Below are 14048 nucleotides of genomic sequence, written 5' to 3' on the forward strand. Positions count from 1 at the left end.
AGCATTGGTCATCTTACCTAAATGTTTAAGACAAAATGGCTATAAGGAATAGATGACCCATACATATTTTATGTTCAAGATTCTGTACCTATTATTTTATAAAATAATATTTTATAAAAACATAATTTGACATATTCATTTTTAGTATAGGATATTTAATATATATTATTTATAAAAAATATAACATACATATAAAATAGAAATCTCTATTACAAAATTTAAATTTTAAATCCAATTTTTTATCAAAACATATTGCACATAAGATTTAATTACTGTAATATTGAAAGTAATTTTTGAAATATAATGACTTTTGTTTCATAAATGTTAGAATGATAGTGGGCCATCTTGCCCAAAATGTGAGTGAAAGACGGTTATGATAGTACTTATAAACAAATAGTGGAAATAAAATTGCATGTTATATTACAATTTACATACCTACTTTATGTATCTAACGTTGATTGCGATAGCTTAATTGTAATTTATTCGACGTTACAGCAAGTTTTAGTAGATACATAAGAAATTTTACAAGTCGAAAATAAAAATATAGTATAATATTCATAATCTTGCTATTTTGAAAAATATACGTACATACATTACGATAAATATCGATTATCTTTGTGATTGATTACACAAACGCAATGTTTTGCAATTATTAGAGAAATTACAGTCTATAGCCATTATATCCGAGTTTACCCTACGGAATCCAAATTGAAATCCCTATATTGGTGGATAGCATTATCAACGTTGAAAAATTTATTTTGCAATGATATCACAATGTATGAATTGCCGCACGGCAACTTGGCTCTGCGGTACAAACCGGAATGATTGTTGCTGCAGCGCCGGGGTGCGATGCAGCGAATCGTTCATTGGTTCGTGGCCTACAGGTGTGCTGGACTTGTGTCCTGGTCGAGCGAACCGCAAATAATTAATAATAGCGCAGTGACAAATCCCAGAACCGGCGGCGTGTACGTATCGCGATGGAACAAAACCAAATAGAGGTCAGAGGGAGAGAGAGGGAGGGAAGGGAGCGAGGTACTACTAATGCCCGGCTAATGCTCGTGGTAAGCCCTTTAAAAGCGTCCCATGGACGGGGCAGGATCCGTCCTACCATTTACTTACATGCGAATTTGCACCTACAAAAGGATCCTGCTCCACGCGATTGTTCGTTGAACGCACCGACATCATCCCGCGGCTAAATAAGTATCGCGCTTCCAAAGCGAATCGATGCACCGGAAGAGAATGGTGCGCTCGTGCTCGTTGGCCGATGGGTCCTCTAATTGATCATTACTCCAAGAGACATTGTCCGTTGTTACAACATATTTAAACGACATCGAGAATACAGTAGGGACATATATTTTATCAATGACGAAAAATATCTTCTTTTCTCGCGACGAAAAGAGGAAAGAAGAAAACGTGAGGACAGAATCGAGCATGCATGCGTCCCGTGTCTAGAGTAATCAAATTTAGAGCTGATACGGCACAAAAAAGGAAATTGTAAGAACGAATAAGCATCGGATAGATGGGAGATCGGGTATTCTGTGAAAGGAGCTTCCGGCGGAAATAGGCTTAATTTCGCGGAGGAATTGAGACGGACGGACCCTTCCTTGGTAGGGCCGCGCCGCAACATATAGAGACACGTATCTCGTTGCACGTATATGTATGTGTGTGTATGTCGGTACACGTGTCCGGTGACCAGTAGCTGACCGGTACGGAGAGCGCAGGAGGGACCCTGATCCCGCGCGAACCTCGAATTCGGCTTATCCGGGATTTCTTTCTCGGCCTACGTTCGCGCGTGTCTGCCCATTGTGAATGCACGAGAATACACCTGCGAGGATAATGCTTCCCTTTAACGCGCAACGGTGCGCGTAGGATCCAACGCAACCGTCCGGATTTTCACCCAGCCGATTTCGTTTGATCGTTTTTGTCTGCCACCGAGTGTGAGCTTTTGCGGGCTTCCGAAGATTCCGAGTAATTGTTAGATTTCTCTTATTTTTCTTTTGTAAAACGTGCGTATGCGAAATTGCCGGCTCTCGCGACCGCGTAACATGTCGACACACGTGAAGCAGACTGTGGCGCGCAAACCGCAGAGAATCGCCTCCGGCGACACAGGGTGCGACACAGGCACAATGACGTCGGCGAAACGCGCGAACGCACCGGCGCGACGTCTTCTCACGTGCGACCCCCCAGCAACACCCTTTCGTGGAATTGATAGATGAGAATGCGAGAGGACGCGAACACAGAATGCATCGCCGGTTGGCATTCCCAGCGCGCAATAGGCGGCGGGAAAACTCTCCAAGCTTTTAGCCTGGGCAAATAAATCGCAGCTTGCAAGGAGGAGCCGCGGCACTCGCGGATGAATCCTTGCGTTTTTCGATTTGAGCCTCCCTCCCGTTGAGAAGTTGAGCTCTTCACGGTGCCGCGACATCCCGCTAAGCTGACACGCGTCGTTTACCTTCTTCATCTTCGGTTTATCTTTGGTAATCAGTAATGCACTCGTAGAGGGCTATTGTAACGGATTAATTAGGTATAATTTGTGATACACGGTGATTTTATTTATCCAGGTGTATTACAACGTGTAATTTTAAGACACGTTGATCGCCACGTTGAATTTTCGTGCGAGTTCCACCAAATTCTCGTTGCGTTACGTTAACAATACCTTCTTTTTCATTTGATATTTTGAATATTCCGTGAAATCACTTCTATAGTCATACGGAGAAAATACTGTAGTTAAATTATTATAATTTTTTTTTGTGCGCTAGAAATTAAGCTGATCTCAACAAAAATCAATTTATACATAGTTGAGTCATTGTCATATTCTTTAGGCAACACGAACACGAACTGTACAATCTGAATTATGTAGCAAGTTATTTTATCGAGACGATATAATTTTTACAATCAGGTCTACAATCATACAAGTGGTTTACAATCTTACAAGTAAATCTATCTAAAAAGTATATTTTAATTTCTTTCTAATTTGGCACAAATATAGAAGTACAAAAAATATTTAGATCATATTTTTTCATTTTGGCTCACTTTGAGTTTCACAAGTAGTTTATAGCTTTTTAATGTTCTCACTCCAATCATCAACAAGTGCAACAAAAATGCATAAGAAATAAAATTGAATGCAAGATATAGTTAAATAATTTTAACAAAATTGGCATAGCTGAAACATTCTTCTTTAGCCGAGATTCCAACCGAAATATTTCAACTCTGTGCTAAATTAGTCGAAAATGGTTTGAATCTCGGCCAAACCGAGAAATCTGACAATTTTAATTAAAATTTTAACAAAATCAGCATAGCTGAGACACGAATCATTCAAAATTTCTTTAACCGAGATTGCAACCGAAAATTTCAAATCTATGCTAAATTAGTCAAAAAATAGTTTTAATCTCGGCCAAATCGAGAAATTATTTGTAAAAATAATTGTTTTAAACGTTTTACATGTTTTGTTTAAACATTTTATTATTTATACAAATAATTTTACACATTTGACCTCATATTCATAATCAATAACCAAAAACGCTTGTATTTTGTATTCAATTTTATTTCTTATGCATTTTTGTTGCACTTGTTGATGATAGGAGCGAGAACATTAAAATGCTATAAACTGTCCGCGAAACACAAAGTGGGCCAAAATGAATAAATATGACCTAAATATTTTTTATACTTCTACATTTATGCCAAATTAGAAAGAAATCGGAGTATAATCTTTGGTTAGTTTTACTTGTTAGTGATATGTTTCTTGATACTCGATGGCTTGTCAGATTTATTATTTTTGTGGTAATTCATACTGCATGTCGATATAGTTCGGTTTCATGAAAGATATAAAGAATATTTTTTAACGTAAATTTTACTATAAAATTTTCTCCACAAATAAAATCGTGACACATAAACATGACGTGTAGTGCTCAATGTATCAAACAGAGAGATTCGATTTATGAGCTTATTTTTATATTTATTTATAGAGAATAAAAATCTTTCGTTAGAAGATTCCTTAAAACAATTTATTGTGTCAGCAAAATTATTGTTCAACATGTAGCGTATAATCAGAAATGACAGAAATATTTCTCGCGTATCAGATGTTGAAAAAATCAGTCAGAACAAGAGAGAAGAAAGAAAGCTTAGATTACAATTTCCTTTTGTACAAAACGCCGGAGGTGCTAAAATGTAACAGCATTCACTGGCAGATGCGCGAAAAGCTCCTCTCTCAGAATCGCGGAATATCTTACGATCGAATAAAGGAAGTCGAGTCACCGACACGCGAAATGCAATCCGAGAAGTCTAGAGACTATCATTTAGCGGGGCACAATGGACCGGCCGTCTCGTATACAATTGTCCGGTACATTTTCCCACAAAAGGAGGCCGGAGGAATGAAGGGGAGTCAGTCCGAGTCAGTCGATCGCCAATTGACTGACGTTATCGAACCATCTTCCAGATTAGGAGGATTGCTTGGAAAAAGGCCGGGCGTGGATATACGTTGTCTTGGCTTTTATTCCCAGGAACAGGGTTATCGTCCGGCTATCGTAATTCGATGCCGCAGATGCTGAGGGGTGAGCAGACTCCTCTCGAGTATTTACTGGGGAGAAAGAGGAAGACCGAGCGATCATGACAAGAGAGACGTCTGTCGCAGAGCTGTCGATACTAGCACTCTCACTAATTTTGCCGAGGGCGAGTTTAACTTTATTCTTTGCGAATGGAGTACATTTCGTACTCGCACTTGAAAGCTGTCGAAAATCGCGCGTGTCATTTGACGGCGAGTAAACCGGTGAAAACTGCACGATTAGTCTTTGATTTCTTCTCAGAAAGAGAATTGAATCGTAGAGGATGATTTCTTCGTCCCGTCGAATTATCACTGAACTTTAAATTCTGTTTTAATCATCTTTAAATTAATATTTTACACTGAAGAGCAGTTGGTTTAGATCAATTGAAGGATACATTTTTATTGTTATAATTTTATGTTTTTGATGTAAATGTATATTTTTTCAAGGGAGCATTTTGTAATTTTTATTAAGAAATTATAATTTGATTAACACTGGAAAAATTTGTAAGAGTCATATATCGCGCGCGGGAAACTTTGAGCAACACAGTTTGAAGCCTTAGTGAGTTTTCGAATTGCCATCGCGATGAAATTAGCGTTCCCATGGAGCATGATACGTCGGGATCTCCGCGGATCCTGGTAAATAAGATTACGAGTGCACAGGAGCAAAATCCGGGCGGCGACCACAAAGAGCCACAAAGAGCAAAAGAGAGGACTTTGCCGGGTCGTTGCACGTTTTTCCGCAAGGATCGAGACAGATACGAGATCTATCAGAGAATAACTTCCCTTTTGTAGAGCGGGCTCGCCCTCGTGGACGATTTAAAGTTGTGTGTACTCGCGTAGGCGCATACAGGGTGGGTCGGAAATGAGGGTATGAGGGTCGGAAATTTTCGAAGTAGATGCACACCGTCGATCAAGCATTATCGTCAGATATTTTAACTTACTACGCGAAACAAAGCATCCCTCTTATGGCACATCCCTTTGTAAGTTTAAACCGATGTTGAAACTTGCAATCAAACGAATGCACTTTGTTTCGCTTTTTATTTCGCGTTTTACCCATCATTCACTTTGTGGATTTGTTACCTTTACATTTCATAGCGCGTTTTACACGCCGCGAATTGTGACACCGTGAACGTCGAGCGCTTCGCTTTTTGTTTCCGACGCGACTTACGAGCGCGTAGTTACGAATCACCCTGTATATATCGTGTAAGCGATCCATATACAGGATGGTGGATAATCCGATCGCATTGTTGCAAGCATACGAGAGCCGCCCACTGTCGCGGCCATATAAATGCGACCGAACGAGGCGTTTCCCGAGCGCGTCCATGGTTTTTTACCTTTTTTTTTATTCCTCGACAGATGCGATTCGATCGGTGTAATCCGTTTATTTCCGGGGGATTTAAGTCAGACTAGATCGCCCGGTAGATTTGCGTCGATGTTATCCTTATTCCGAGATTGGCGAATATGCATGTGAGAACGTGTTGTAGCGCAAAGCGAACAATAATCTGTGGACCGACCGATGAATTCTAACAGTTCTAACGATCTGGGAATCTAATCATGCGTGAATTCAGAAGCCTGTGAATCTTTTGATATATCCCCATGGCTTTAGGCCATGGCAGTTTTTCATAGTCACGCGGAAACCACTGAGAGAGAGAGGGGGAAAGGGGGGAGAGAAGGGGAGAGAGAGAGAGAGAGTCCCCCAATCATTATGACGAAAATCTAATGTTTAATATAGAATTAATAAATTTCACATATATACACACATACATCGAAGGAAACATTCAATACATGCTGGTGAGTCTCGTGTCCTGCGCGTGTTAGCCCGCTGTAGATTTGGTTTAACACCTGCTAATGTGTGTGTGGGTGAGGAGAGATGCCTTTGCGTATATATACACCATTGTATGTGTCTCTTTCTTCTCTTCATCTACTCCGATCTACCTGCTCTACGCCTGGGGCGAGAGAAGGTGTCGGGTTTCATTGAGGGTATCGCGCTACCGAGATACATCGGGTGAGATTTAATAGCTTCAAAATCTAAACTCCTACGCACATTCCAGAATATCGATCTCTGCAGACCGCTGGACGCCGTTCTTCCGCTCCTTTCGTCGCGAGGAATCTTCGTCGGTCAACTTAAAAGTTAAAACGACTCGTAAATTTTCCTTTCAAGCGCTTTGCGCTATGAATGATGCTATTGTAAAAATGATGGCTTTTCAAGTGAGTATCTTTTGTTTGGTTCGAGGAGGGAGGATGATTTGACAGTTTGAAAGAACTGACATGAAAAAGGAGGATATTACCAAAAATATAGCAACATTTCTTCTCTTTGTTGAGAAAATGAAACTTGTTTGTTTTTTTTTCTTTTTTACAAATAGAGAAAAGTCAAATTCTGTGGGAGGATCTCTTGCTTAGAGTTGATTAGAACAAACATTGAAACATTTTCTTGTAATGTACTGTAAAGTTTTTCATGGTGGATTTTATCACGAAAAGCAATTTCTTTCTCTTAACGCGATAATTTTGTTACAATAGTAAAGTACTTAAATTGCACTTATTTGTCATAAATGCATATGTCACATATGGGTATGTGTGTGTGTGTGTGTATGTATGTGCTTTAATCAACAAGCAACAAATCTAGCAATAGTATTTTATCTTGATATTTTTTTATTTTAACGTAAACGAAACAGTATGAATTTTGGGACGCTTATGATTAAAATAGGCTTTAGTTTGGTAATAATCGTAATAGGTCCCTAGTAATGTACATGTTTTGTTAATAAATTTTATTGTACAGAAAACTTGTTGAAAAAATCCTCAATTCCGAACAAAGGCCACGAATGTAGAAAAGAGCACAGTGGCGGCTCCTTTATAACGTTTATTATAGGAATTTCGCTAAATTTGTTACCTGTTGCTACATATGTATCTTCTCATCTTCTGCCTACGAATTTCTTTCACTAAGAATTTACTTCTTTTGTAGTTGAATTTTCCGGAAACGACCATTGATACATTACACGTGTGAAATGATCCGATGATTTTGAGATGACTTTGACCTGACCTTTCGGAATGTTCTTTCGGACTCTCTTTCTCACTCGTCCTTCCTCTCTTTTTTTTTTCTTTCTTTCGCTTGCTTGCTCATTCATTCTCTTCTTTTCTCGTTCTTCGCGACAATTATTTTTGTAAAAGCTGATCTTGATCTTGGTAGCTTATTCGGTTTTTTAAATAATCGACTTGTTTTCGACTTCTATTTATATGTTATATTAATTTTGTTAATGAAAACTTTTTTTCTACAGTAGTCGTTTGAAATGTTTGATCGTAAAAAGGATATCGACTGAAAAAATATTCAGAATGCGATATTAAATTGCTACAAAATTTATATTCAATTTGAATCTATATCCTTCCCCCTATAGAAAATAGAATCTAATTGAGACTTAATTTGTTACAATCATTATAGGTTTTAGATAAAGAATCTATGCAGGTTCTGATCAGAAGTGTTTTAAATACGCGAATCTAAGTGGGAAACCCAGATAAATCCTACCTAGGTTATCCTTAATGTTTTCTCAAAGATTTTTTCTGGGCTATATTTTAAACTAAAACTAAGCAAAATATATGAAATACTTTGAGTATTTACTCCATTCTAAGTATACCAGGTATGTAAATATGAAACCGGAATTTTTTGATTGGGGCAAAGTTGAGCATTCTAATTGGAATCTAACCTATATTTAGGAAAGTACTAATAAACTTCTATGCGGGATAATTTTTCATACTTCAAGTCCTCTTTTTTTTATTCTCGCGGTATCATGACTTATTGAAAGAAACTCACAAACTCTTGAAAGAAACTCTTATAGTTTGTGAGTCACGAGTCTTCCTGCCAAGTAGGTCGACATGTCGTAACCGACTCGAGCACACAATTGACCTGCCAGCGCGTGTATCGAATTACGTGTAGCGGGGAACGTTAACGGCCGATTAAAAATTATTCATATGGATCTTTTATCGTGAATCTATAAGTCTGCGTGTTACCCGCCTCTCCATATGCCCGAAACTCTCGGATGTCAAAGGATTCCCTACGCGGAACATCCTCCTGGAGTTTTATCAGCAAGTGCATGACACACGTGTGCGAGAGAGGCAAATGGAAAATTCAAATCTAGTCATCTAGAAAGCAAATTCGAGAGTTGAAATTTGAGAGTCCCAATAATTACGTTATTGTCTTTGAAGTATAACTAAACGGATTAAGTGTTATAATATGTATGTCCAATCCGTACTCCAGCACATCATTTTCAATACTTTAATGGTTTAAATCCGTATTTGTTGAAAACAAGGTTTTTTTCTTCGAATAGATATCAGAGATTCTCTCAAAATAATTGGCTACTTCAATGTTGTTTTTGAACGTATGCTGGATGGAAGTTGCACCTGTAATCACGTTGATTATCGCGAATCTTATTATTAACACATCGTGTCTTTAGATACCCAATCAACAAAGACAGAGATTAAACCAACGGTTAAAAATTTCAAGAACCGATGTAATCAGTGCTCGCGAATGAAATAAAATTTGTGAAATTACGACGGGAGATTTATCTGCGATAATATATAAAATTAAACGTAATCGTCGACACAAACACTTTAGAAATACCGCCGTTCAACGAAGTTGTGGTAAATAGAACGCGTCCACGATCCCCTCCCGTTAAATTTAAGCCGATTAATTATTTGTTTGCCGTGGCCGATTCCATTCGGAAAAGACTTGGAAATCCGATGGACTGCTTAAACATTACGACTGGTCGCGTAAGAGTGGAAGAGAGAGAGAGAGGGAGAAAAAAGAGGAAATATCGTCGTTGCGTTTACATCGGCGCGACAGAACCGCGTCGCATCGCGCCGGGTGGAAACATCGATTCGACTCGATTCGGTTTCTCGAATCCGGACCCCTCGCGACGCTCCCCTCGCGTTTGAACGCCGGTGCGAATGGCAGTCGTATCGGGATTCGAGATTCGTGTCGCGGTTTTGCATGACAGTGGACCCGGGCTCCGTGTGAGAGCGCTACGTCGAAATGGCATACGCCGCGCCAATCGGCCGAATAGACGGCGTCAAATCGCTTGTACCGCGCCAATTTCTCGCTGATTTTGCCACGGGGCCCATTTGTTCCGTCGCGCATCGCCGTTGTCGGGTAAGTCGGGACTTGCGGAAAACGCGTTACACCAATTGTGGTTTGGCTTCTATCTGAAAATATTTCTGAACGCCAGATGAAGATACACGCTCGCGTTTATGTTGCTTATCACGAGTTTCATTGTTATCATATCGTATCGTTGGATACCTAACTACTGGTCACGAGTTTAATTAATTTTGCAAAATCATGGTGAATCATTCGCGGTATTTTCGCGGTATTTTCGCGGTATTTTCGGAGGTTTAATCACTGGACTTTCGGAGAGCAGCGTAGTTTCATAGACTTTGTCATCTTTGCGTCTATAGTTTAAGAAAAGCATAATACTTCCGAGCAAATATGAATGTGAATTGAAAATAGCTGCTTTTTACGAGAGAATTTCGGCTAGGAGAACTCTAGATTTTCTTAAGAAATTTATATTTTACGGTAGAATCATGTGATACGCATATACAGACTCGTGCCGTTGACAATTGCGATTCTAGCCGCGCGTTAACCGTTTAAATAAATGACTGCCAAAGGCGAAAAGTACATTCAGATGTCACCGTCGTCCGTTAATGTAACAGCCTGCCGCTTATGAAATTCAAAGCGACTCGCTGACAATCGAATGCTCCTCGTCCGCGAGAAAAATTGATGCCATTGACATCGAAACCCACGTCGGCGACGCTTATTATTACCATCGACTATATATTAGGTCGCACCCTCGGCATTAACATCCGAATCAGTTACGGTCTGGGCGTAATTCTGGTCGATTTATTAGCTGGCCGAGCTCGCGATCCTCGCATATTAAGCTTTGGATTACGTGACGCTCTTTTGCGAGATGCTTCTTCGCGACGCGCTGCTTGCCGTTACCAAAACTACGTTGTGATCGGAGACACTGCACAGTGGAATTACAGTTTACTTTTCGTTTTTCAAAATCAATTAAGATCAACATCAGGAATTGAGTGAAATTAAATTTTTAAACTGAAAATTTTAAGTTTTGAATTTTTGAAAACTAAATTTTTCAAGCTGAAATTTTTCTCAAATTTTCAGGCGGGTGTTCTTCAAAATATAATATAAAAATATAACGTTAAAAAAATTACGTATGAGTCGTGTGCACCTTTCTCACAAAATTACATTTGCCTGAGAACAAATAAATGTGTGGCAAACGGTGGAACAGGGTCGTGCGAATTGGCCTTTACCGGGCAATGTCGCGGACAATCGAGGCGTGGCGGTCGGAATGGCTTTCGATATCGTCGATTTAATTTAATATGCCCGCAGGAGCGAACTATTGGTAGCGTTAAGTAATAAAGCATTATTTATCGGTAGGCGTTTCGCAGCGCTGTCGAAGGAATCGCGATTGACTCGTTAACTCCTGTCGTCTCAATAGTTCGCCGGAGCCAATAACGCTGTTATCCCCAACGAAGGATCCCGGACGATAAAGAAGTTCTTTCCGTCAGCCAATCTCCAACGGTGCCAGGCTGTTATTAGAATATCAGTATGTCGCTTTAGGCATCATAGCTGCTCGTCGCTAAACGGTCTCGTAAATTGTCCTCTCTGAAAAAATGCCGTGTGCGAATTTATTTACGACGCTATTAACCCGCTGTCCTTTCGACAGTTGTTCCTCGCGACAAAATCTCTTCTAGGATGCGGGCATATATGCTGTAGTGTCGTGAAAATGCTGCAAATTTGATGTCGCAAATTGCAGCATGCACCTGTTTAGCTGTCAGCTAGATATTAACCACACGGAGAAAAATAATTTGCTGACCTAGCAAATTTTCTTCTGGTCTAACAAAATCTTTTCGTTATTATATGGACAGCAAAGAGATTTGCTAAGAGTACTAATCACTATCATAATCATTTGCTGGATATAATTTGCTGAATTTTTGCTATAAATTATTTTGCTATAAGAACCATGATGGATTTATATAAGTTGCAGTTTTGCTCCGATAGCAAATAAATTTGCTAAGAATATATTATTTTGCATCAATAGCAAATTAATGTGATTCTTAGGACAAATATACTCAACAAATTTTTTTCTATCCTGGCAACGAAACTACTTCTGTTCTGATAACGCATAATTTGTAAAATTAGTAACTACATTTTTTTTATGTCACTACGAATATGCAGTAATAACGACGATTTTGCTAAAAGAACAAAATTATTTTTCTTCGTGCACGAAAACGCGTAACAGGTCCTTCACATTCATTTCATGATGTACCCACGATCATTTTCTTTATTTTCTTTCGGGTTCTTTGATTTTTTTGGTTATCAATACCGATCACACATTTTCAATATCTATTGAGAAACATTTTTGTTTCTTTAGATTTCTATAGATTTCATTCTTTTCTTTTCTTTGCCTCGGCATCTTTTCTTTGCTTCGTCTCAGATCTGAAAGCAGATCACAAAGTCCCGTCCCGCTAAATTTGTTGAAATAAATATCCTTTTCAGTATAGTTAGGTGCAGCAAAAGGGGAAATCAAAGGAAGACAATAGAGAAGAAAATGAACACCATGAAATTCGTATGAATACCAGTAAAATTCGTCAATAGAAATCTTATAATAACGTCATAATTTGCGGATTAAGGTATCGCGACAAAAAGTTCTAAAAGTTTAATAAAAAGCAAAAGTTCCTCCTTGGTTACATGTGCAAATGTTGAGGCTGTCCCTACTACACACACACACACACATAAACAGTGACGTGTCCCAACGAACGTATACTAACACATATACTGTTGCCATACTTTACACCTCAACTTTTCGTACTTAGAATAGATTGGAACATTTAGACGTCGATATTTTTAAAACTATATGGTCAAAAATTTTGATATTTTTGTATTATGTCCGTACATTTGAATATTACTGTAGTTTTTCATAAAATTCTTGAATGTAGTTTGATCACCAGAATTAGAAATATTTTATCGGAAGCCATTTATGTATCTGCGATACACGTCAAAAGTGCTAACTTTGACTTTTGTTATCTCAGCTTTTGCATGGTCAATCTATTTCTAATTGCACCAATAATTAGATAATATTTAAAACTATATATATTGTAAATTTTAACGAATTCTTGGATAATTCATTTTATATATGTGTACTAGAACACCACATAGCGCGCGCTTCGCGCGCGCCACTTTAGCCTTTTCGTTGTACCATTTACAATTTATATTACAATACTCGTTTTTACAAATTATATTCCCAGCAAACATAATGTTACATATAACATACATGTTAGTTGTAATTTCTTATTCAACAATGTAACTGTTATATAACACGTATATTATATAACAGTTATAATGTTTGTTGAATAAGAAATTACAACTAACATGTATGTTACATATAACATTGTGTTTGCTGGGATTACAATAAATATTAAATTTATATGATGCGAATTTATATGATTTACCTGATCACCGCGGCTAATAGCTGCAAGTGGTACGAATTCAACTGCGACGGGATCGAGACAATCGAGACGGTCGAGACGGCCAATTAGCATTGCGGAAAAGAGGCTTCACCCACTTCGATACATTCGAGATTTAGTTAACACACACTTTTTCTGATAGGATAGAGGAAAGTAGCTAAAAACGACATAGGTCTCCTAAAGCGACATACCTCTATCTCATATATTAAGTGTTGTATTTTATGGAAACTAATATAAATGTAATCCGTTTTATCAGTTAAGTCATAAAAAATTCATACTTGGCATATTTCTTGTTCCTTTATATGCTAAATTAGCAAATATCGAGTTTTAGAAATTCGCAAGTTTTACTTCTATGATTTTTATTGACAAATTACGTAGATTAAATAGCGATAATTATTATTTTGTTCAATATTAAGTTCTACATGCATTTAGCTTCTGTAAAAAGATTTTTTGAATATTTTTACTTTTTTACTGTATAACTTGAAAAATTGTATGAGAATGTGTCTTAAAATGACATACCTACAGTATGCGATAGATGCGATACTCTGTGACTAACATAACTTGATTAATAACCTTCCCTTGTGACGTGACATTTGTTTATTTTAAAGTTTAATTTTATTTAGTTTAAAAATATAACATATGTAAAATATATGAGAAAATGAAAAAAATGGAAAAAGATATGTATTTATTTAATTATATTTCCCTTTTGTAACATTATATTTTGAATAAATGAATATTATTCATTAAACGCATAAATGAACTATTTATTATTAAATATTATCATATATGCGATGTTATATAAATTCCAATAGGTATGTCGCTTTTGATACCCATTTTCTTTGAACTCTATTTTCGTGCGTTTTACGAAAATATTTTTTGTTTTAAATCTAGAAACAATTTCAGTAAAAATGTGATATTATCTGATAGGAGATACTTTCAACTACATGTATATATATTTACATTTATATTTTGAGCTTTATAT

At 37.7% G+C, this 14048-nt stretch overlaps 1 protein-coding gene and 1 long non-coding RNA gene across 2 annotated transcripts in view; one reads left to right on the forward strand and one right to left on the reverse strand.

Moving 5' to 3' along the window:
• The window catches only part of LOC116847295, a 106491-nt gene that overhangs the window by 43496 nt on the left and 48947 nt on the right, over positions 1–14048 (forward strand). The window lies entirely within an intron of this gene.
• LOC116847291 (transcription factor SOX-2-like) overlaps positions 1–14048 on the reverse strand; it is a 47131-nt gene that overhangs the window by 32870 nt on the left and 213 nt on the right. The window contains exon 2 of the mRNA XM_032822141.1: positions 13052–13163. The gene's annotated coding sequence lies outside the window, so the exon portion shown is untranslated. The remainder of the gene's footprint in view (positions 1–13051; positions 13164–14048) is intronic.

Source organism: Odontomachus brunneus, unplaced genomic scaffold, assembly GCF_010583005.1.
Source record: "Odontomachus brunneus isolate Ranch 3 - 2012 unplaced genomic scaffold, Obru_v1 Obru_scaffold_076, whole genome shotgun sequence".
In the NCBI taxonomy this organism is placed as follows: Eukaryota; Metazoa; Arthropoda; class Insecta; order Hymenoptera; family Formicidae; genus Odontomachus; species Odontomachus brunneus.